General features: G+C 46.3%; 1 protein-coding gene across 20 annotated transcripts in view; it reads left to right on the top strand.

Annotated features, from left to right (window-relative positions):
* The window catches only part of TRERF1 (transcriptional regulating factor 1), a 200,785-nt gene that overhangs the window by 116,384 nt on the left and 59,106 nt on the right, over nucleotides 1-25,295 (top strand). For all 20 annotated transcript variants that reach the window (XR_014147661.1, XM_081828248.1, XM_081828239.1 and 17 more), the window contains one exon: nucleotides 17,737-17,851. The gene's annotated coding sequence lies outside the window, so the exon portion shown is untranslated. The remainder of the gene's footprint in view (nucleotides 1-17,736; nucleotides 17,852-25,295) is intronic.

The raw sequence follows: 25,295 nt of genomic DNA, 5'->3' as shown, positions 1-25,295 counted from the left end.
TTTATTTATTTATTTGACAGAGAGAGAGATAGCGACAGCAGGAACACAAGCAGGGGGAGTGGGAGAGGGAGAAGCAGGCTTCCCGCTGAGCAGGGAGCCCCAATGTGGGGCTCGATCCCAGGACCCTGGGATCATGACCTGAGCCGAAGGCAGACGCTTAACGACTGAGCCACCCAGACACCCCACAACTGATGAATTTTAAACAGGAAAATTGATCAGTCTGTTGTCTTCGTGGTATGCTTCCAGGATCGCCTAGACCTTGAGCTTCCTGGGTTACCTTTACTTCTTCACTTGCTGGGGCCTGAGCGATGGGCTGGCTGCTCATGTCAGTGCGACTAAGTTCAGTTCTTTTAGAAGGAGGGCCAGGTCACCACTGCCAGTTCTCCTGGGACTGTGGGTGGGAGGCTGGTCCTCAGGAAGAGGCAGCCCCTGCCTGGGACTCAGCATTATGTGACCTGGGGAGTCACTGGCTGGAGTGTTCCAGAACCCACCTCACATTGGGATAATCCAGAGGCAGAGGATGAATGTCAATGAGGAGTATGGACGTGATTCAGACCAGCATGGCTCCAGATCTCTCTGGCCACTAAGAACTGGCTTTAGGGGGCAGTGTTGTTCGCTAGGGCCGGTGGTTAAGAGGAGGGGCTGTTCCTGTCCAAATCTCCTCTGCCTGATTGAGCCTCAAAGAAAGTCAGGGCAAGATGAGTGGGACCAGGGCTTTAAAGGGCTTACCTGAGTTGGCTCAGCTCGGGCTTCCTGTGATAATAGCATAGAGTAGCCTCAAATGCTATAGGACAGTGCTGTTTCAGTGCAGGGCTTTGCCTTGCAATTTGTGTTTCTCCTCAGTGTTTACTGAACTGACTTGCCTCCATCCTCCACATTTACCAGATTTACTCCTGGTGAGACAGCCTCGGGGAGGAGGCCGACGGGGGTTGTGGGTGCTGGCAAATTGCTCTCAGCAGCTGTTGCTGAGCGGAAGCTGGAGACTTCCATGGTCGAGGTAGCTTGGAGCCTCGGTTTCCCCAGCCAGCCATCTATGGGCTAGAAATAAGATCTGTCTTAGAAATGTGTGAACAGGGGCACCTGGGTGGCTCAGTCGGTTAAGCGGCTGCCTTCGGCCCAGGTCATGATCCCAGGGTCCTGGGATCGAGTCCCACATCGGGCCCCCTGCTCAGCAGGGAACCTGCTTCTCCCTCTCTCTCCCTCTGCTTGTGCTTTCTCTGTCAAATAAATAAAATCTTTAAAAAAAAGAAAAAAAAAGAAATGTGTGAACAGTGCTGAAGGGACTTTTTAAAAACTTTCAGCAAAGTGGGTCTTTCAATGGGGTGGCTATTCAGATGGATAATTCCACATTTCCTCCTAAAAATTAGGGATAGGAATTGTGATGTATAAAATGGACTGTGATCGTTACAAAATTTGCCACTTCCTTCCACCCCTCAGACACACCAGGCTCACTCCAATCTCCCAGCCTTTGCCACGCCATACCTCTGCCCCCGCCCAACCTGCTCCCAGCTGCCCCAGATCCAGCAGGGCTGACTCCTTTCTGTCACTTAGGTCTTGCTCTAATGTCACATCCTCAGGAGCGTCTTCCCCACAAGCCTAAGTTACGCGCCCCCCCCCCAGTATGTCATTCTCGCTCGTGTTACCTTACTCTCTTTTCTTCACAGCAGTGACACCATCAACAATAATAGTAATAGCTAATGTTAAGGAGTATCAACCACATGCCAGGCAGTGTTGTAAAAGCTATACATGTACGAATGCTTCGGATCCTCAAGTTAACCCGATGAGAAGAATATTGTTATTCCCATTTTACAGACAAAGAAATCAACTCCCAAGAGAGGCTAATGCAGTAGTTTGACACAAGGAAGCATCTGTCCAGCAAGTGTTTCTTGAGCCCTGATTATGGACTATAGAGCCAGGCTCTGTGCTAGGATTCAGAGACAGAAGAATGAGGAGCTCACCATCCTTGTGTGTGGGTCATCAGGAGAGCAATGTTCCAGATCAGGCTGGGTCAGGGACTCCTCTTTGAGACCCTGGGGCAAGTTGTGTATCCAGATTCGTGTGAGTTTATTTTTCCATCTGTCAAATGTGACTAGAGGAACCTGCCCCAGCTCTTCCTCTGGGTTCTTGGGAGATTTGTTGTTGAAATCACTTGGGGACATACATAGGGCAGAAGAGATGCAGGGTGTCATTGGGGCATCCTCACTCTGACACAAGGAGATAGCAAACCTATTCTCTCTTCCTACCTGAATATAAGGAATGGTAGAGAATTAGCCACCACTCATCTCCATCATGGTAGTAATGAAAGTTTTTATCAGATGCCACCACCTTCCCTTACTTGTAGGCATCTTATAGTCTCTCAAGGGGTTCTTAAATATCTCAAAGATTCTAGCTAGAATCTCAGAATCATTTTTTGGTCTACAGATGTAGGAGATGCCGTACTTATATAACTGGTCAAGCGGATTATGGTATTTGGGGCAGTGGTTCCATCTGATTAGAACTGTTGCGTTTTATCGTCCAAGGACGCAAAAGTCTCTTGCATAGTGATGGCACTTTTTGAAGGAAGTTGTCCTTATTCATCATTAGGCCACCAGTCTGGCTGTTTAATTTCAACAGTTGGTGTTTTTCTGGAACCTAACGTTAAGAGCACTGTTTTGCTTTCTATGGTTTTTGCCAAGACCATTAGTTAAGAACAAGCCTATGGTAATAGAAGAGATGTTGGTGTGTGGTAGAGAAACAGCTCTCTGGAAACGGCCTTCTTGTTCCTTGTCATTCTTCTGAGATGAACTATAAAAAATGAAGCAACCAAAACTTAAAGTAAAGCGAGCCAACATGTCTGACCCCATCCTCCTAAATGGTATGTGAGAAGGGCGCTTTGGTCTCTGCTTCTTGCCCTGAGCCCCACCCACCTTTCTATCATCCCTGGTTTGTTTCCTGTGTCCAATTTGTTGCACAATCTGTTAATAACCAAACATGCCCTCACAAGCTGGGGAATATTTGCAGAATCATAAAGCAATTAAATTATAATCTCCCACTTTCCAAAATAGACAGGCATCTGGCCTGCACACTCTGGGAAGATCCAAATGCTATTGATTCTCATGTTTCATTCATTTGCATTGTTACTATCTTAATGCAGGCCCCTGTCACCCCCTCCATCCCCCATCCATCCATCCATCCATCCATCCAGGAAGGCACTTGTTATGGGTCAGGCCCTGAGCTAGGATCTGGGGACATAAAGGTGAATAAGTCACCCTTCTTGCCTTCAAGAGATTTCATACAGTAATAGCAGGAAACATGACTTCAGGGAAGTGTTCCAAGCTCCGATAGTCAGGGCTTAATATTCCCATTACCGAGGGGCACCTGGGTGGCTCAGTCGTTAAGCATCTGCCTTCGGCTCAGGTCATGATCCCAGGGGCCTGGGATCGAGCCCCGCATTCGGCTCCCTGCTCGGCGGGAAGCCTGCTTCTCCCTCTCCCACTCCCCCTGCTTGTGTTCCCTCTCTCGCTGTCTCTCTCTCTGTCAGATAAATAAATAAAATCTTAAAAAAAAAATATTCCCATTACCAAGAAAGGCAGGGTTTGGGAAAGAAAAATTTAATAGAGGTTATGACCTCTGAATCTTAAGTGACAGCTCAGTGCTTACCTATATTCATCCTCCCCTCCTTCCTAGCTCCTGGCCTCTCATCTTCCCACAGATATTAAGCATCTACTAGGAGCAAGTCCTTTATGTCCCCACCTGGTCTGTCTTTGACATTGGTTTACATTCTACCTATTTAATTTCTCTACAGCTTCAGAGAAGCTTGATCTGAAGGTTTTAGCTCCTGAGCCTGACATTTGGGTCCCTCCTTTAACAAGCCTGATGACCAGCTTGTTTTTCCTATCTCCTGTGACCAAGCAGACCTATTCACTGCCCCGGAACATGTCTCAAATGCTGCTCTCTCTTGTTTGTCTGATTTCAGTTGTCCTTCAAGGGCTGATCAAGTCTCCCCTATTTAGGAAAGCCTGGGGAGGTGTGTTGCTTCCTGGTTTGGGGCTTGGAGATATGTGGCTGCACATTTCTGGATGCTCATCACACCACATTGTATCATTACCTTTCTCTGTAGGTCTGTCTCACTCCTTTTTTCATGTTGATGGGATTCTTACTTCATATATCTTGGTTTTCCTCTTTGACTAAATGCAGGGCCTACATATGGAAGTCATCCATCTATATTTACTAATGAAAATTGGGGGGAAATTACACATCCTTTATCACTTCTTCCCGGCAGACCTGTAGTTCTGCTACTGAACTAGAGAAGGTCAAAGTTACCACTCTGGGTACCTATCTATTTTTTTACTCTCAGGTAATGGAGCGTGCGAGAATCTGTGTTGGTTGTTCTCTCTTTGCCCACCTCCTTCCAGATCCATTCTCTGCCTTGCTGTGTCTTGGGGAGGCTGGCCTCTGTGGATTGCATCAACTGGACTCCTCTACCTTACCTTCTGAGTTTAATTGGGTTTGACTAATAGGAGATGCCAGCAGGAGATTCAAGAACAGGAGGAAAGGAAGGTTGGAGTATTAATCCTCTTGCTCCCTCTCTGCTTTATCTGATTTCTGGCCATGGCTGTTTCTTTATAGCGTCGGCCCCTCTCCCAGAGCTCTAGCCTCACTGGGCTCCAGGAACACCATTCCCTCCCCTTGCCCTTCAGATTTAGGGGTGCTAAGGGCTTCTTGCTGGTGTTAGTCTCTGAGTGCTGCACCATATATTGTTGGTTCCCTTAACCTTCCTCTCAACTCTGTAACTTGTCCATTCATTAAATTATTTTCATTTAGACCCTTTTGGGTGCCATCTACACTATGTTACTCAGTCAACTTGTAGGCTTACTTATCTATCTCAATAGTCAACCCCATGAATTGATCTGTTTCATTTTCTTTCAAAAGTTTCCCCCCACCCAGGGTTGGGGGTGTTCACATTCATAAGAATTTATAATAAAAATAACAGTCTCCTGTCCCCTTCTGTTGCTAACTGCAGCCCCACTTCCTTGAGGGCAACCACCTTTAACTCTTTCAATTACTTCTTTCTGGCACTTATCTCCATATTTGAAAATAAGGTGCTTTTATTTCACTCCTATTTTAGAAATTATCAGCTAACTTCCTGTTGTGATAGGTGATGATTTAGCTCACTCATACCACCCTTCTACCTTCCTCCCCACATCCTCACAACATAGTTATTTTGTTATTTATAGTTCCTCTATTTGGTTAGCTTTATAAGTGAGATTCTTGCTATTATATTTCTTGTTCATTAACAACAATATTTCTTGATTCCCTTCTCAGTAAGATGAAGATGTTAGTGTTCTTACCCTAGCTACCTCCCATTTTCCAATTTCTGTCATCTCTATTTTTACCATTACAATATATTAAGGTGATAGCATTTACATTTTTATTTTCTAATTGCCATTAAATCTTCTATGCTTTATCTGTAGGTTGATCCTAAACACTGGAAAATCAGCAATAGGATTTGTCTTACTGTGAATATGTGAATAATAAATTGTATATTGACAGTCTGCCCTTGGACATACTGTCTTTGGCTTGCCTAGTGATTTTTTTCAATTTCAGCCAATATTTTAAAATAGAATTTTCGTAAAAGAGACTTTGGGATATTGTTTTAAAAGTTGGAAGCTCTGGCACATATGGTCTGACTTCCCAAATGGTAACCCTCTTGAGGATGCCTCCTTTAGAATGGGCATGCCTACCCCAGTTTGCCACAGTCCCTGCACTCATTCAGTGTATGCATGTGCTTAATACCTAACCTTCTCTGATCATTAACTTACTTGCCTTACCATAAAGGCGTTATGTGTGTGACCCTGATGCCTGATCTATTATCCTCTTTGGAGCCAAGTAATAATATATTCAGATCCTTTTTTTTTTTTTTAACAGTTTTTTATTTTTCCATGAGTATCTTACTGCCTTTTTTTTTTTTTTTAACCATTTGTTGTCATCATATTGTCATTTTTCTTCCTACCAAGCCCTCCAGCCAGTTGGGTATTTTATATATCCTCCCTTCTTCCCAGAGCCTCTCTTCTCCTCAAGTTTGATCTGGTTGCTCTCTAGGCCTGCTACACAATTGTCATCTGGGCTTTTCCTTTACTATTTTACTAGGTTAGTTCTAATGCTTTCTGGATCTCATCTTTTCTTTGGGTCCATTCACTTTCTTCAGAGAAAAAAATGCCATGTTTCGCTGGGGAGAGTGAATACCTGGCTGCCTCATGAGCCACCCGTGGAGGATTCAACTCCTCTGACTTCAGATTTCATATAATTCCCCCTGTTCAGCCTAACATCTGATTCCTGCCCTCCATTGCCCTGAGTCATGAGCCTCTTGGCCATTCTGCCAGGCTGAGGGACTCCCATGATACTCACATCTATTCTGGGCTCAGGCTTCGTGTGCCTCCACCATCAGTTTGTAACCTTCCATAGTCTGTTTATTTTCCACAGAGTTGTTCCAGTCTCTTTCCTAGTAGCTCTTACCTATTCCCATTGTTATTTGAAATGATGTCCTTTTTTCTTCTTTTTTTTCTTAGAGAAATAGTGTGGGTAGGCAGAGGGAGAGGGAGAAAGAGAATCTTAAGCAGGCTCCATGCCTAGCATGGAGCCTGACATGGGGCTCAGTCTCACGACCCTGAGATCATGACCTGAGCCAAAATCAAGAGTTGGATGCTTAACCAATTGAGCCACTCAGGCTCCCTGAAATGTCTTTAAAAATTTTTTTTTCTTTCACTTTCATCTTTGTAATGATGTATCCATATGAAAAGGATATAAGTGAATGCAGTTAATGTGTTATCCATGTTCCACCTAATAAATATGGAATCTCAACCCTTCTTGAATCTGTTTAAAATTTTTGCCTATATCACTTCAAGAGCTAGCAGGCTAAACTCTCCCCCATCTAAGTAGGGGCTTTTAATCCTAAATTTACCTTCTTTGGGATTTAGGAGAGATTCCCTGTTTATAATATTGCATACCTATCCAGTCCATACTTTTGAAAAAAATGATTAAATTTAGATCTCGTATTAACATTGTTAAGGCAATATTAGCTGCCATAATCATCTTCCAGTTTGGGAGAGTTTAACATGATCAGTTATTTCTTGCCCTTATAACAGTCCAGTGCAAGTGTTCTGGTGTGCCTGGCATTCCTCCACAAGATTATTCAGGGACCCAGGTAGCTCTGTCTTGTGATTCTGCTATATTTTAGAGGGTACATTCTCAGTGGGGGCAATATTACACTCAAGGGGGCAAAGATTAGTTCCTAGGGGCAAAAAAATTTTACATTCCTTACATAAATATGACAGATGTATCCATGGTACCTAACCAGATATTCAGGATATCTGTGGTATAATTTCCTGGAGGAAGGCAATTAGGAAAAAAGTGTCCCAAAAGGCTCCTTTCTGGGGAATAATGATGAAGAAAGGAAGGAAACACTACTACAGGCCCAGGAGGCCCCTGGGTTCAGGTGGAAGGGAAAAAATAAGGTAGTAGAAGCTCACCCACCGCTTTGCCCGCAGGGCCCCAAGATGGCGTACGTCCCCGGGCCCTCGTTTCATTGATGAGAACTAATCACAGGGTCCCGTCCAGCGGCAGGATGAGCAGGCAGATGGAGTTCCTGACTGGGCAGCTGCTTCTGAGGGACGCCTCTCACTAAATAATGGGGAGCATGGATTTTGGAGGATGTTTGGCCTCCAAACACAGGGGTCAGCAAACGGTCTTAAAGAGCCAAGTTCTAAATATTTTAGGCTTGCGGGCCATATGGTCTCTGTCACAACGAGTCTGCTGATTGTGGCTGAAGGCAGCTGTAGACAATATGTAAATGATGGGTGTGGCTGTGTTCCATGGAAGCTCTCTTTGTATAAATAGGGGGCTGGCTGGCCTGCAGCCTGTGGTTGGCCAGCCCTCATACCTGATGACCAATCCAAGGCTTTTCGGTTGGCCACATGTCCTCTGCTTCTCAGACCTGGAGCTTCCTCTCAAGGGAATGAGGGCGAGGCCCTGGTTTTCCTGGGAGAAGAATGGAATGGGGGACGGCCCTCCACCAAGGGAGGTGTAGAAGTTCCCAGTGTGGAGAAAGGGGATCTGTTTTGCACGTGATAGTGTGATCCTAAGCCATCCCCTCATCTAACCTTCCCAGCCAGCTGACGTGGTAGGAGGCAGAGTCCCTGGCACAGAGTAGTACACGCTCAGAGATGGGTGATGATTGCTGTATTCAGTGCTCGGGGGGGTCACTTAACAGGACCTGCATTATTAGGTAAAATAAGTCCGGGGAGGATACGGGTTCCTGTTTCTCATAACATTAGGGAATGGACCATAATGTTCGGTGAATTATTAGCCGATAGTTAAAGCTAATATTTACAAAGAGCTTTTAATAACATGACAAAATGCTTATGTTAGAAACAGGATACAAAATTATATATACAATATGATCTCAACCATAGTTCCTTAAAAGTTTAGCAAAAAAATAAAATAGAAGTGAATATTCTCACAAAGCGATGGGATTATGAGGCATTTTCCTTTTGATTTTATAGGTGTCTGCTAAAATACTTCTGGTCACAATGGCAGATACACCACCCCTGCACCTTGCAGAGGCTCCTGGGGCTTCGAGGCAATTCTGTGTCGGGGCAGACGGCCAGGAGAAGGCACAGCCCGCGCCCCCCGGATACTGTCTGGGATTCCCGGGAAGGCTCAGATTTGGGGGTGATAGTTGAAGGGGGGTGTGGGAGAGTCAAAAGGTGAAAAGGAGACCCTCTCTCCAGCTTATGTAATCGCTCTAAGGAGAGAGGAGGGGAGAGGGAGAGAGATGGGGCTCAGCAAATGAGTTCCTGGCTGCTTGTCATGTGAAGAAAACTGATGTGAACGACACTTTCCTCCTCTGCTTCCTGCCCTGCTTTTTTGTTCTTTGTTTCATGAATAATGTGAATACAGGTTCCTCATACTTGGGAGTTATTTTTACAAGGTCCCTTCTCTGCTTGAAGATGACTCAGAGCTGGGGCCTTCTCTTGAAGACGTTCCTTGGGAAGCGCTAGAGAAGATGTCAAGCGCTGGGCTATCTGGGGGTCAGGAGTGGGTGTCCTACCTGCCCCTGACCTGTCCTGGTCTTCTTTTTCTCCTGGAGCCATGTCCCCTGCAGAGAGGAAGCAGGGACTGGAAGGAAGGCCTGGCTGAAGGCAGACACTTCTCCTGTGTCCCTGTCTACCCAGCCAGCCCTGCCTTTTCCCCCAGGAGAAACGATCAGGCCTGCTCGCCGGTCTGGAGGGTCCCCAGGGCAGACGCTGCAAGCCTCCAGTACACACGAGAGGTGTGCAGGCCCCAGAAGGCTGCTGGCTGTAGTCTAACGGCATGAAAACCATCTGCGCAGGGTCACATGCACTGAGGGAAAAAGAGGATTAGAGGAGCCTGTTGGCCTGTCTCCCACCACCCCCACTGCTCCTGTGTTCCTAGAGAGTAGATGCTGCATCTTACTCTCTGTTTTTTCCAGAAACCAAGTCCAGCATTAAGACCTAGTGGATGTGTGTTGGATAGATGAATTGATGATAGAGAAGCCCCTTCCCATGGGTAGAGCTGAATTACCCAGACACCCCCGTGGACCATTGTGGGTTCTGCATCTGCTCCAGAAGAGACATGGGCCCAGACTTTGGCACGTGGGCTGGAATTTGTTACTCTAGGTTGGACGTCGTTTGGCTTGACCCCTCCTAACCATGCCGAGAGGCAGGGTCTCGTTTCCATTTTGCAGAGGGTCGGGGAGATTGGGCGGCATGCCCAGTGTTGTGCGGTTAGGAAGAGGCACGGCTGGATTATTCTGCGCTACATCTGCTGACTCCATGGCTATTTCCCTGACCCTGTGTTGCCCTGAAACCCCAGAAACCCAGAAGTAGAGGCTTTCCCGCTTCTGGAACAGACTCCATGCCCTCCTTCGTTCTCAGCTGCAATGCCATCCTTCCAGGAGAACCAGTCCTTCCCCTTCTGCTCTGCCTGTAGCGGGAGAGTGGATCTCAGCCACTCACTGCCCAACAACCCTTGAAAGAATATGGTAGGAAGGCCCCTCTCAGACTCCTCTTCTCTGATGGCTTTGGAGAAAGGGGGACAATTGGGGAATAGTCCCTTTTTCCTCCTGCAAATCTTCCCAACCCCCAACTCCCTTTCCCGCTGTTTCTTCTCAGATCACACGGTCCCCAGCTTAAAACCCAAGTTGACCATTTGGAACTCAGAGTGCATTTCCCCATACAGGTAGCTTGAACAGGATGCTTGGTCTGCCCTTGATCTCTCTGAGATAGAATATGAATAGCATTGGCCAAGTAGAGAGCTGGTATTAGCATTAATGATCTTGTCGATTGATTAATAATGTATCGCCATGTCTTGCCTGGAAGACCATAGCAGCCTCGTAACTGGTCTGTCCTTCTCCACTCTTGTCATCCCATAGTTTGTTCTGTAAAACATTAACCAAGCCCCATCTCTCTTCTGCTCAGAGCCATCCAGTGGCTTCCCAGCCCTGCCACCTGGCCCCTGCCTGCCTCACTGACCTCTCTACTAGCCCTCTCGCCTCTCCCCCAAGCTTGTATCACCAAAGGACCCAGCACCCACTCTTCTCCCCTGCCTGGGACTCTCTTGCCTCCTCGAATTACCTCGTTCAATCTCAGTTCATTCAGGTCTCTGTCCAGATGTCACTTTTTCAGCGGACCTTCCCTGTTCGTTCTTCAGAGGGGTGACCTCAGGCATCCATCCCCTTCACTGCTCTGTCTCCTTACCCTGGCCTATTTTCCTTCCTGACATTATCATTCCCACCTGTCTACTGCTGCTGTATTTGTTTCTTTGTGTACTGTTGGTCTTCTCTAGTAGAAAGTCAGCTCTACAAAGCAGGGACATGGCTTCTTTTATTTACTGCTCTGTTTCCAACACTAGAAGAGTACCCGACACGTAGTAGGTGCTCAGTAAATACTTCTGAATAAGTAGATGCATGAACAAAGGAATATCTACATCCGACTAACAGGCAGACTGTAGTTAATTAATCACACATTCCAAACCACAGCGCCAAAGATGGATGTCTACTTCTCCTAGTCCTTAGGATTCCAAGTGCAGGGACTTCATTTTAAAAATGAGTTAGCAGGTTATTCTGGAAACCAGGACTTCTTATTCTGCATTCTTGACAAATAGAGACACCTGTTTGCCTAGACAGTTCTTCTCAGGGTTCTAAATTTGAGGAAGGAGGGGGTTAGGGGCACTTTGGTCTTGTGAGCCTCCTGCCAGTAGTTTTACTGAGAACAGCTGTGTTTTCTTGATTAATCTAGAGCAGAGTTTCTCACCTCAGCACTACTGACATTTGGGACCAGGTCATTCTTTGTTGTGGGGACTGCCTTGTGCTCTGTGGGAATTTTTAGCAGCAACCCTGGCCTCTGCCCATTAGATGCTAGTAGAAGCCCCCGCTGTGACGACCAAAAGCTGTCTCTGGACATTGCCAGGTGTTCCTTGAGGGGCAAAAACCACCCGAGGTTGAGAACTACCGCTCCACCATATGCTGGAAGCTCCCCACAACAAAGAATTATCCTGCCCCAAAGGTCACTAGCGCCCAGGTAGCAATACTCTGCTCTGGAAGAATGCTTGTCACACCGAACGCTTGCAGTGATGGAAATGTTCTGTTCTGTGCCATCCAATATGGTAGCCGCTAGCCTAGCCGCATGTGGCTACTGAGTACTTAAAATGTGGTGAGTAAAACTGGAAGAACTGAGTTTTTAAGTTCATTTCATCTTATTTTGATTGAAATAGCCGCTTGTGGCTAGCAGTTACTATGTTGGACAACACAGCTGGAGAGACCAGGCTGCTCACACTTTAGTAGGCACACACATCGCCTGGGGACAGAGAAGCTGATGCAGCAAGCCTGTCCCAGTACAGACTGGCTTTGAACTCTCCTGTTTTAATAAAACTGAGTGTGAAATTTTGCATCCTATTGCATTGTATAGTTGGGCCTGTTTTAATTAAAAAAAAAAAAACAGCAGATTCCATCCCCGATATTTAAGTGTATTTCAGGAACACATCAGGTTAATGCCGTGGCTCTGAGGATAAAGGTGATGAAACAGGGTGAAAGGACAGAGGTGTGTTGGGGAGGGGACTGTATGGGGAGAACTTAGTTGAAAGGAATAGTATTCCTCTATAACAATGAGGATTTTGTTTCCCTCTTCCGGAATTTTCTCAAATTTAATCTCTGGAGTGAAAAACAACATTTAAATGCTACATTGTATACACAAGCAAAGGGAGCAAGGTCCTACTGTAACTCCCCAGGCCACTGCAAGATTGCACTAGGACATCAACCCAGCACCCACGACCTCCTTAAGTCAGCGGTTCTCAGCCTTGGCCACATATTACAACCACTTGGGCAAGCTTTAAACACTATTGTTTAATAGGTTTGTGGTAGAACCCAGGCATCCGTGGTTTTCTAAACTCCCCAGATGATTTTGATGTGCAATCAGAATTGAGAACTGCTATGCTAGCCCATGGGACACTATGGTAAAAAAAAAAAAAAAAAAAACCAGACATTGCCCATGCCATAGTAGGGCTTACAGTCCGACTGGGGAGACCAGTTTGCTAATCACATAATTAACTGATTGCAACTGTGGTAAGGACTGCTGCACACTTATATTTCTGGAGAGTCTGAGAAGTCTCACTGAAGCTATAACCTGAAAGCTTGACTAGATGCTAATGAGGGAGGAGCTAAGAGAAGAGCATCCTAGTCAGAGGGACCAGTATGTGCAAAGACCCGGGGGTAGGAAAGAGCTTGGGGTATGTGAAGCCCTAAAGACAAGCTGGCTGGGGCCATGAGCAAGGGGGTAGGAGGCCTGAGGAGGTTGCAGAGTGGCCAGTGGCCTGCTGTTCATCAGTCTACAGTGAGTCCGTCTGATGATACGTTCTCAGTATTTGAGCTCTTCTGCTATTGATGTGAATGGCCCAGCTTCTGTGTTCTAGAATAACCAGGTGCATGAAAGCTGGATTAAATGGTCCACCTCTGTCTCACAGTGGTCTGGGCAGGACCCACTCCTGCCATGCAGGACAGCTGTTTTTTTCCTCAAGCTCCATGGGAGTGGGAGTGGGGCATCAAAGGAAGAGAAGAGATGTTTAGAGAGAGAATGAGACTTTTCCCCCACATCTAAAAAGCTTCCGGGCCTCCCCTGACTGTTGGGGGGAATGTGTCTCACTTGAAAATTAGATCTTCTTCGGTGCCACAGTTCTCTCTGCATGGTGTTCGTTAGACGGAATGGTTGGCCCCCAAGCACCTGGAGTCCGAGATTTCTCGTCGTATCGATCACTCTTCAGACTGTCTTAGCTGTTCTTAAATTAAAGCTACAGATTGAATCCTCCTCCTCCTCCTTCTCCTCGTTTTTCTTCTTCTCCCCCTCCTCCTTTCCCTTCTTTTTAAAATTGGTGCCAATTCCTAATTTATTGTGGGTGGCACAGAGGGAATTCTTCACACTTCATTTCGTCCTGCTTCCCATTCCAGAGGCTCCCTCTTGTATATCCTGTGTCCCCAGCTAAACCTTCCCCCAACCCATCAGGGCAGGATGTGAGCTCTTCTTTACTATCTTTCTTTCTTTCTTTTTTTTAGATTTTATTTATTTATTTGAGGAGAGAGTGCACAAGAGGAGGGGTGGTGGGCAGAGGCAGAGGGAGAAGCAGACTCCCCGCCGAGCAGGGAGCCCGATGTGGGGCTCGATCCCAGGACCCCGAGATCATGACCTGAGCCGAAGGCAGACGCTGAACCCACTGAGCCACCCAGGCGCCCCTGAGCTCTTCTTTTCATTACAGCTGCTTTGTGGCTGAGGAGAACCTTCCCTCTGGTTTGAGCCTCTCGGTACCCCTTTAAAGTGTTTGTTTCTGTATATTAATTTTTTCCCTTTCCCCAGCTCTTTAAATCTTTGTTGCCCCCCCAACTCTGACAATAGTGTGGTATATAAGGCGGCATTTGTCACCACGAGTGTGCAGAAGGGAAACTGGGGCCCAAACAGCAGTGTGGGGCAGTGGGAAGAGTCTGGCCTTGCCTGGTGGCTTGCTGGCTACAGATCCTTGGAAAGGCACACAACTTTCCAGGGCTGTGTCCTCCTGGGTCGTCTGGGAAAGAGATGATAAGATTTCTGTCCCCGTAAGGTGGTGTGGTGATGGAGTAAAGAGGAAGGGCTTCCAGGCTTCAGGGCCTGGCTCCACCGCTCAGTTCTGTGGTCTTGGGCAAGTCAGCAGGTCTGTTTCCTACTTGTTAAATTGTGATACCCACAGTGACTCTGCAGGATTGTTGTAAATATTGGAGGCAATCGCTGGGAAGTCCCAGCACCATGCCTAGTCTGTGGTAGGATGTGGTAGCTGGCCCGTCTCCTCTACCCTCTGGGACTCAGCTGTTTGTCCAAAGGATCCCCCGTTGTTCATGGTGGGAGCCCAGGGCTCCTGAGTGGGGCTTCCCGTAAATCTCCAGAAGGACATCTGGATACCTCCAATGCAGTTGAGCCTGGGGCAGATGAGGTGTGGTTCAGTGAGGGTTAGCTGTGGAGTGGGACTTCCAGCTGGGGACTCTCAGCAAGGTGGCTGGGGACCATTGAGGGTACACACCAAGAAACGATGAGTCATCAGGATACCTGGCCACTGATGGGTAACCCCTGAGCCATTGCAAATCTACCCTACAGCCCCAGTAGTGGCTGGGAGATCATTCTGTGGACTCCTTTTGATTTTCACGTTGAGGGAGGGGTGTGGCTGTCCCTGTCCCCTGCTCGCTGGGGTGCAGTGATGGTAATGATGCCCCTTATTCAGGGTCTTTTGGGAACCAGGCAGTGTGCTACTTGCTGATCTCTTTGAGACCCCTGCAAGGAGGTGCTGCTAACCCTGTTTTAACAGAAGACCAAGGGCCGAATGGCCAGTGAGGGATGGAGTCAGATTTGAACCCAAGTCTGCTGGGCCCCAAAGCTCATGTTCCATGCATGAAATTGTATGAATTTTCTTAAAATACCGCCCCCCCCCATGATGCTTCTCCAGCAATAATCTTAATAATGGAATGCTTGTCCACATTCCAAAACCCACACACTGTCTTATCAGCGCTGATCAACTCATTTTTACTACTGGCCAAACTGAATTTAACCAACTCAGCACTACTGAAAAGAAAATAGGTAAGAGTGCCAAAAGCTTGGTCTAAAATTGGAGGGAGAGCAAGGTGTCCCCTATTTTGGATGCCTTGTGCCAGCTTAGGATGAGAGAGAATTGCACCTTATGTGTGTACATATGCACCTTATATTCCTGGCTTGCCATAGGTAACTTCTTGGGTACTTCTAAAAAACCTACAGATCTTTCATGCTTGCCTTGAACACCACAGTGACTGAAGCATGGCGTGAGGCCAAGAACCAGTTTGGTCCTTATTACAAGCTTCCTTTCATAGCTAGAACGTGCCGTGCTCCTTCTCATCACAGGACCTTTGCACAGGCCGTTCATTGCGCTGGGAACACCTTTTCTCTCCTGTTTCTCTCCTGCCCTCCCTGTTTTGCTTCACTAATGTATTCTTAGGGCTCCGATTAAGGACCAGTTCCTTTGGAAAGCACCACTGACCCTTTTCCATGCTAGGTCTACCCCCGTCACATGTTCTTATAGCAGTAGCCATACTTCTTTAGAACACATCACTATTACAGTTACTTCTAGTTTGTTAATGTTTGTTCTCCCACTAGACTATAAGCTCCATGAAGGCAGGGACCACTTTGGTCTCACCTGTTCTCTGCCTAGTGCCTTGCACTTGCATGGTGCATACCATCACTCAGTCACCATTGGATGGATGAATGCATGTTTGGAGAGATGGATTGAGCCAATTAACCTCACTTCCTCTCCCTTAACTCCAGCCAGTATGGTCTTTTTTTTAACAGGGTAGGGAGGTTTTAATTACCTGCTTCCATGTCTGTCTTGGGCCTCCTTGAGGGAGAACCCATCTTGAGAACCCTGGAGGCCAGCGCAGCACCTGACATATAATAGATGACCAATAACATTTGGCTCTCTGGTTGCCTAAGTATAGCTCTTGCCGGTGAGACAGACAGCTCCAAGGACTCAGGCTGTGGCCAGGGAGCTTGCTGAGAGTCAGGACAGCACGTTAGTCATGGCAACTGAGGGAAGTACGTCCCTGCTTCCCACCCCACACCACGGTTTAGTTTCTTGCTAATGTCTTCTGTGCCGGTTGCCAGTTACTATATTGACTTATTTGTAAACAGTTATTCCCATAACCTTCTCTTCCCCAACATACAGAGATAATGATATACAATCTTTGTAACAACACAGACATCGCTTCAAAAGCATTCTGTTGCTATAGGACTGTTTATGATGTGCTTCTCGCTAGAATTTCATGAGCAACAAACTTCCAAATTGCAGATGATTTAGCATTTGAAGCAGGGAGTGAGACTATATGAGTGATCGCGTTAAAAAAAAAAGACTTTGAAAGGGGAAGTTTTTCTTCTGTGGAGTTCTCTTCTAAAGTTTAAAATAAGAACTACTTAAAAGCTGAGAGTTTAGAGGAATGAACACTTTCTCTTAAACATTCAAATGGGTGAAAATGACTTGTAATCTCTCCCTCAAGTATTAAGGCAATAGGCATTTAAAGCCTTTTTTTGGAGCTGGCTGTCACAGACAAAGGATTTCTCAATTTAAAAAAAAATCATTTTTATGGCATTAAATAGTAGGAATGAACACCAGCAGCCCTCTTGACATCTCGGAACTGATTTATTTTCTGAAATGTCCCAGTCCGTTTTAATAGATAACACTTTGTTCTTCCTGTTCAGGGCGGTAGCTTTGGCTGGGGTTGCCCTAGTTAGGGCTGGGACGTTTTGACTAGGTTCCATGAGCCCCATGCTCCATAACCTGAACCCAGCGAGTTCCACTGGCTCTGTCCCGACATTTTCCCTGAAGTTCCTGCAGTGGCCCTCCTTCCCGGAGAGAGACTCTCTGATCTGTAGTCCAGAGGGTGAATTTGGCATCAGCTGCATTGCTAGCCACCCTCTCAAGAGATCAGCCAGACATCTTGGGAAAGCCTAACCCTGTACAAACCTCTACTGAGGCTATTCAACTGTGGCTTGTGGAATGGCGCGGGCTGCAAATTGCTTAGCCGTCCACGAGACGAGTACAGAAATGGTGAGGAAGCGCTTAGAAACTTCCATCCCAGTTGGACAGAGTAATCTGTTGAGTCGGATAACTGAAGAGGTGGTGCTTTGGATGAACATGTTTTTCATTTCATTTGTCCACCAGTTCATTTTCATTACCTTTTATAAAAAGAGTTATCTGCAATGGATTGGAAATTAAAACACAAAGACAACTCATCCTTCCTGCCAAGTTCTTTGGGAAGGCCTGTGGGTAGCACTTGTGAGCTGCCTCTGCTCCCCTGTGGGACAGGTAGGCTGTTGAATGAATTTGGGGAAATCGCAGCACTTACCAAATTATATTGTAATGAAACATGTGCACGTCTCTCTCTCTCTCTCTTTCTCTCTCTCTCGACTGATTCTTGAGAGCAGGGAGTGCATCTAATTCATCTTTTTAGCCTCATTCCTCAGATCCCCGCATGGCACATCGTAGGGTGGGGAAATGTTTGTCCCATCCATGCCTGCCTGTTCCCCGAGGACATGAGAGTGGGTGAGGCCAGCCTCAGGAACTCCCTGGGCTTCTGGATGGTATCCTCTGCAGGACGGTAATGGAGAGCTAGGAACAAACCCTTTCCTTCTCTTTCTTCTGCAGAACCAGGCCTCCCCTTCCCACCTGCCCAGAAGCATGAGAGCAGCATGACTGGCCAGCTGCAGGAGAAGCCCCCAGAGCCAGGCCCCCAACTCAACCATCTGCTGCGGAGGTCAAGGTAAGCTGGCTTGCCTTTCTCCTGGAAGGCTCAGGCATTTTTATTGTAACTAATACTCTGTGCTTCTGTGATCTCGTACCACGTGCTGGAAGAATGGGGTTTACTGGCACATGGGTGGGCTTAGAGAGTGCATGGCAGCCTAGCAGGGCAAAGCCTGCTCACTGCACTTAGTAGAGAGGCCGGTGATGGAGAAGAAAGGGTACCAAATTGAAGATCAGGGGACTAAAGCTCTCATTATTCCTCCACCACCTCCTGAATCTGGGACCTTCCGCAAATCTTTTGGGGATTACATATCCAGGCAATTTGGGGTGAAGGAATCTCTGGAAAGAATGAGCATTAGAAGGTCAGTTAGTCTGTAACCTGGGACAGGGTTGTAAGGGGTCTTAAAGGATCAGCCAGGCCATTCCTAACCAAAGTTGAACAGTGAATTATTGGAAATTTCTTCCTAATTTGGGTACAACTCTTCTTCCCTGTGATTCCTGTCTGCCTCTCCCTGCTATGCCATTTGGAACCACAAAGACTGGGCTTTCCAAATCTCTTCCACATGAGTCTCCTTCAGATGGGAAGATGGTGTTCATGGCTCTGCTTTTCTTGTTTGTATCCATTCTCCCTGGAGACTGGCCCCACTCACCTTGGCCTCTTGTCCCTCTCCGTGTTGGAACGGGCTCCCGCACTCACTCAGCCTCTTCCAGCCTCCACAGAGAATTCTCTCTGCTGACCATTCTTGGGTCAGGACATCTTAAGAGCCTCCTTTATGACAGTCACTGCGCTAGACTCAAGGTGCATCAAGACAAAACAGGTTTGGATCCTCGGAGATAGTTTGAAAGAAGCATAACCCCTTTGGCGTGCTCCCTTTTCATTATTTATCTCTCTTCAACTTTTTTCTCAAACGTTCCATGAGCGCTCGAAAAAAATGTGTATTCTCTAATTGTTGGATATAGTTTTCTATATAGTATGGTCAAAATCAGTTTGTTCATTGTATGGTTCAAATCATCTATAGTATGACCTTTTCTATTTTTGTCTGATTAATCTATCAGTTATTGAGAGAAATGTGTTAAAAATCTCCCACTGGATTTGTCAGTTTCTCCTAGTAGTGCTGAAATGCTTGTTTTCTATATTTTAAGGCAATGCTGTTTGGTGTCTAGATGCTTAGAATCAGTGTATATTATTGATGGGTTGAGATACATTTCTACCACCTTTATATACTTGCAGCTTTTTCTGCTCTTTCTTTTGGACTGAGCTGTTTGCCCCACTTGTTCCGTTTTCCATCTTCTTCTTTGGAAGTTCTACGCTCTCTGTCTGTTCTTGCAGTGGTTAGTCCAGCTGTTGTAGCTGGCATACTTACCAAAGTCTAAAATTAATCAGGGTCTTTACTTTCCTCCCCAGCAATGCAAGAGCCATAGACTGGTTCAGTTCTCGTCACTGCCTCTCCCGATCTACGTACAATTAGCATCCCATGCTTTCATTCTATCCTATGTTTTTCCCTACCAGTCAGACATCACTGTTTTATACAGTCAGTGTTGGTACAGATGTACCCACATACTTATCATTATCTTTTCTTACCATTCTTTCATGAATCTCACATCATTTTCCCTCTGCTTGAAATAAATCCTTTAGCATTATTAGCCTTTAGTGAGAGTCTGGTGGTGTTGAACTCTCAAGTGTTTTTCCTGGTCTGGTTTGGTTTGGTTTGGTTTTTGGCTTTTGTTGGCTTGAAAATGTCTTTATTTTGCTCTCCGTCTTGAAAGGTGGCTTTACTGAATTTATTCTCTTAGGTCACTGAAGCCATTATTTTATTGCTTCTGGCTTTGAAATTGCTGTTGAGAAGTCAGCTGTCAGTCCAATTGCTGTTCCTCTATAAGTGACCTGGCATTTCTCTCTGACTGTGTTAAAAACATTGTTTTGGGGGCACCTGGGTGGCTCAATTGGTTAAGTGTCTGCCTTCAGCTTGGGTCATGATCCCAGGGTCATGGGATCAAGCCCCGCATCGGGCTCCCTGCTGGTCAGCGGGGAGTCTGCTTCTCCCTCTCCCTCTGCTGCTCCCCCTGCTTGTGCTCTCTCTGTTTCTTAAATAAATAAATAAATAAATAAATAAAATCTTAAAAACAACAACACACTGTTTTCTTTGGTGTTCTGCAGCTTCCATTACCATGTAACTAGGTGTAAGTTTTTCTGTCTTCATTCTGCTTGGGTTTTATTGGGATTCCTAGAGCTAAAAATGGGTGTCTTTCAGCAGTCCTGGGAATTTCCCATCCTTCATTTCTTTGAATATTGCTTCTTTTCCATTCTCTTTAGTATCTTCTTCTGGAACTCCTGTTAGACTTATGTTAGACCTTCTCACTTTCTGTTCTCTGTAGCTCTCAACCTCTCTTTCATATTTTTCATCTCTTTGTCTCTCTGGGCTGACCTCTGAATAATTTCTTCAAATCTGCCTTCCATTCAGCTCATGTATTCTGGGTCTCAAATGCTCTTTAATCCACCCACTGATTCCATCCATTTTCCTTTTGGTTGTTTTATTTATCATTTCTAGGAGTTCTGGCTCATTATTTTTCTGCTTGGTGATTTTTTTCTAGTCTCTTATTTCTGCTCATTTTTGCAAACTTCTCTTTTAATTTCTTTAATCTATGGAAGTAGCTATTTAGAAATTGTAAACTCTCATGTCTGGGAATTCCAGACTCTGAAATCCTTGGAGGCCTAGTTCTGCTGTCAGTTATGTCTGCTGGCTAGTACTCATGGTGCCTTGTTTCCAGCAAGCTGCTTATTTTCCTTGAAACTTTGAGAATTATTTGAGGTATTCATTGACATTGACTTTTCCAGAGAGAATTTGTATTAATTTCTGCTAATTGTTTGGGGTCAGTAGCAACCAAAAATCACTTTAAGTTAATTTTCTACCCAAGAGTTCTCTGGTTACATAAGAAACATGAATTCAAACTCCAAACCCATGTGAGGTCTAGCTTGTGGTTACATATTTTCAGGAGCGGGGTGCCTGGGTGACCCAGGTAAGCGTCCGACTCTTGATTTTGACTCAGGTCATGATCTCAGGGTCCTGAGATAAAGCCCTATGTTGGGCTCCATGCTCAGCACAGTCTGCTGGAGATTATCTCCCTCTCCCTCTGCCCCTCCCTGCCTTCTCTTTCCCTCTCTAAAAAAGAAAAAAACCCACAAATTTTCAGGAGAGATTTGTCTCCCATTCCACCAGCCCAAGGTCAGGTTTCTTGGCAGTTTCCTTCTGTGTTGTTCATTTATTTCTCATTCACTGAGCGTGGAGCCCCAACTTTATGGAATGAGGTTTTTTTTCTCCTGTCTCTTGAACACTGTGCAGCTCTCACGGCGGACATAGAATCTCTAGGGTTTGACAGGAACCCTCAGGGCAGAAGTCAACTTTGCTGCTAGCTCACCTCCCAGGATTCCTGCTTCGGGGTTGTGTTTGGTCTTTGAAGAATCCTTGCATTGGTCCGAGCTCAGTGATGTGTATCCAATTTTCATATTTTAAATTTTATCCAGCATGTTAGTTATTTCGATTGGGAAGGTCAAGTAGGGTATCTGGTCTGCCATACTGCCCGAAAGTATATCTTCTTTCTTCTCCGCCATAGCTCCATACGGCAGGAATTACTAGTCCTTATCACAGAAGAGTGAACCACAGCTCGGCGACAGCTTGTAACTGGCTGCAGTCACAGGGCTAGCAGGTGATGCACTGTGAAGAGTTCGTTCCTTCCTGTCTGCTTTTCCCACTTTCCCTCTCCCCAAGGTAACTCTTGACCATTTTTGGTGGATGAACTTTATGCTCACAAAGGATATGAGTCCCTACCAGAATGCTTTAAATAGCTGGGCAGCTTTGTAAAATTTGTTTATGAATCTATTGTTTATCTTCCTTGAGAGAGGAAATGGCTTCTGCATATTTTGTGGCCTATTTCTCCAGCAGTCACCAGCAACTTTCCTGCTTCGTTCCCACTCCTCAAAGGCCTGCTGGACCCAATGCCAGACCCCATGTGCACCTCCTCCAGATCCCAACTTCCTCTCCTCTGCATGCCACTCTCTCTTTCCCACTCTCCTCCCTTCCCTTGCCCCCGCCCCCATCCTTTCTGCTGTTGGATTTTCTGTCTCCTGGTGTGTGCCGTTCATCGGAGGGGAGGCCACAGAGCACCGTCATTAGGCTTTTTGAGCTTTGGGGGCAGGGAGAAGGAACTGAGTTTGAACCTTGCTCTGCTACTTACTAGCCCGGTGTCTCTGAGCTTCACTTTCTTCATCTGTAACATGGAGACAATAGACAGAGCTACTTAAGGACTAAATAAGACAGTGCATGTATGGGGCACCCGGGTGGCTCAGTGGGTTGAGCATCTAGCTCTTGATTTCGGTTCAGGTCATCATCTCGGGGTGGGGAGATTAAGCCCCATGTCAGGCTCCACACTCACCCTGTTTCTCTCTCTCTTTCTCTCTCTCTCTCAAATAATAAATAAATTAAAAAAAAAGACAGTGCACATAGAGCTCATGACAGGAGCTTGGAGCCTCACAGCCCTCAGTCTATGATAGTCAATATCATTATGACTAAGACACATCCTTCAAGCCCCGAGCTTTTGTTCAGTGATGCTTTTAAGGGGACAAGAGCTGGTTTATGAACCGCAATGAAAATGGAGGCAGAAATCTAGGGGCAGTGTGGGATTTCCAGCTTCACTCTTATGTACTTCAAACTGGGGGTGTTTTTAAAGACAGTTTGAGGGAAAACAGAGCACACCTGTCCAGCCAGTGTTTGCAGAGGATATAAACTGTGGGTTCTGGAAATGAGGTACTCCAGAATCTCAGCCCTCCCTCCAAGCCAGGCCCTCTGATGACACCACTCACTGGGTACTTTCCCCTTGTGGACAGCCCCCCAGGTTAAGGATGGCACAACCACCCTGCCGGACACATGTCCAGCAGGGGTGAGAGAGGTGGTCCTCACTGTCCATTTTACTTTCGTTCTTACAGCTGATGTGACACTTTATTTCACACACTCCCCTCTATTACGTGGCTTTATATCACTCTCAGATTTGTATCACTTCCTGATTTGATATCTATCAGGCAACAACTTTTTTCAGCGCCTGCTATTCATAGTGACTCTAAGCTTTATACAGTAGGCAGGTGGCATTAAAAAATGCATAGAGTTGGTGTGACCCTACAACTGCTCTAAAAAATAAAGTCTATTAATGTTAAGAGATTTTATGACCAAAAACAGACACAAAGGATAAACCATCTTCGTGAGATTAAGTGTAAGGAGTACAGAATGAGTGGTCATGAGGGACAGCACTGTGCCCTACTCAGTGGTCAGGGGAGGCTGGAGCCGCAGATTGGGGCTGGCCTTATGATGTGACCTGAGGTATAGAGATGGATGTTCTCATGAGCCAGTGAGACAGATGGACTCTGTGACTCTTCTTGGAGAGCCATATCCACTCAAACGCCCTGAGAAGTCCTACAGTTAGACTGTGTTTCATCAGGTTTCCCAAGTGTGGTTGACCACTCATGGCCAGTGAACATGGTGGTCTTGAGTGCATGGCAGTCTTGAGCCGATTAGCATTTGGCTTCTATCTCGCTATCTTGCAAACAGATGCCTCAGTTGACTCCAGGCCATCAGATGACTGTCATAAAACAGTGACTGGCAGTTTTCTTTAAAAATTCAGTCTGTAAGGGGGCGCCTGGGTGGCTTAGTCAGCTGAGCTTCCAGCTCTTGATTTCGGCTCAGGTCATGATCTCAGGGTCGTGGGATTGAGCCCCAAGTCGGGTTCTGCGCTCAGTGCAGTCTGCTTGTCCCTCTCCCTCTCCTCCTTATCTCTCTCTCTCAAATAAATAAATAAAATCTCTTAAAAAAATAAATAAAAATTCAGTCTGTAAGTATCAGATTAAATAAATCAAGTCAACCACTTGTCTTCTTTTTGCAAGTGTTACTTGAATATCTAGGATGAGGGTTCTAGGAGCCTGAGCATTGATGTTGCTGCGGTTAGAGTGGGGCTTCTTTGTTCTCCACAACTCCCAAGATGATGTCCTGGATATTCTCCACCCAGCTGAGGGGCCAGCCCAGCCCCACCCCTGCCTGCAAACCTCCAAGTCTATTAACAGCTCTCTCCCGATGATGACTCATGCTTCCTGTCCCTCCTCCGTTCCAGTTACTCAGAGCTGTGAGCCAAGATTGATTACTTATACCATCCAACTGGCTTGGCCCAGGGGGAGCTCATCTGGTAGATTAAATAGTCTTCATTGGGTGACAACCCGGCCTGTGTTCTATCGGTCAGCCCTGCACAGTGAAACAAGGGGTTTATTCTAGGTGCAGTCGTGGAGGCCATTTTCCCAAACTAGAAAGTCTAACACCTTATGTCTGGGGCTCTCTTAGGAGTTTGGGGAACCAGGATTATTATGGATACAGTGACAGGAGGAGCCCCAGGCAAAGGACTCATATGCTGGCAGGGCCACTAAAAGCCAATGGACAGATGTTATAAGCTGAGTCTTTAAGTGCTGCTCTGGAGATTGAGCGTCAGTTGCTTCTCACTGTTGGGTGGTCTCCCCTCTAAAAATATTTTTAAAATCTTTACTGTAGGGACGCCTGGGTGGCTCAGTCGGTTAAGCATCTGCCTTCGGCTCAGGTCATGATCCCGGGGTCCTGGGATCGAGCCCCACATCGGGCTCCCTGCTCACACTCAGTGGGGAGTCTGTTTGTCCCTCTCGCTCTGCCTCTGCCCCTCCCTCTGCTTGTGTTCTCTCTCTCTCAAATAAATAAAATCTTAAAAAAAAAATTGCTACTACATGCTAGCAGCTAATATGTCAACCTTATATGACTTTCTAGAATAGCATTGCCCAAAAGAACTTTCTTGACGGTGGAAATGTGGCTATTGAGCACTTGAAATTTGGCTAGGATGACTGAACATAATTTTATTAAATTTAATTAAAATGTTCATTTTAGGGGTGCCTGGGTGTTTCAGTTGGTTAAGCATTGCCTTTGGCTCCGGTCATGATCTCGGGGTCCTGGGATCGAGTCCCACATCGGGCTCCCTGCTCTTTGGGGAGCCTGCTTCTCCCTCTCCCTCTCCCTCTGCCTGCTGCTCCCGCTGCTTGTGCTCTCTCTCTCTCTCTACCCCACCCCCGACAAAGAAATAAAATATTTTAAAAAAATCTTTATTATACTAATCCTATACACTATTCTATTTTTTTTTTAAATTAAAACACAGTAGCTGGAGCTTAAGTCTGCTCAGATACCCTCTCCCATTCACTCTCTTCCCTTTTCAAAAAGGTGGCAGAACTGAGACTGGATTCAGGTGTCCTGACTCCCAGCACTCTTGAACCACCGCAGTAGGATCCTTCGGGATCAGGTGTGAGTAGTAGAAAACCCCAGTGCCTCAGTATCCTAGCTCAGGATTGTTGGGTGGCCGTGGGACCATGGGGGCTGCTGGGGGTGCTCACCCAGCTGAGCCTTGGGAAGTCA

Source organism: Leptonychotes weddellii, chromosome 8 (genome assembly GCF_054177405.1).
Source record: "Leptonychotes weddellii isolate Sample4059 chromosome 8, ASM5417740v2, whole genome shotgun sequence".
Taxonomy (NCBI): Eukaryota; Metazoa; Chordata; class Mammalia; order Carnivora; family Phocidae; genus Leptonychotes; species Leptonychotes weddellii.
Note: the sequence above shows the minus strand (reverse complement) of the source record. Positions and strands in the feature narration are given on the sequence as shown.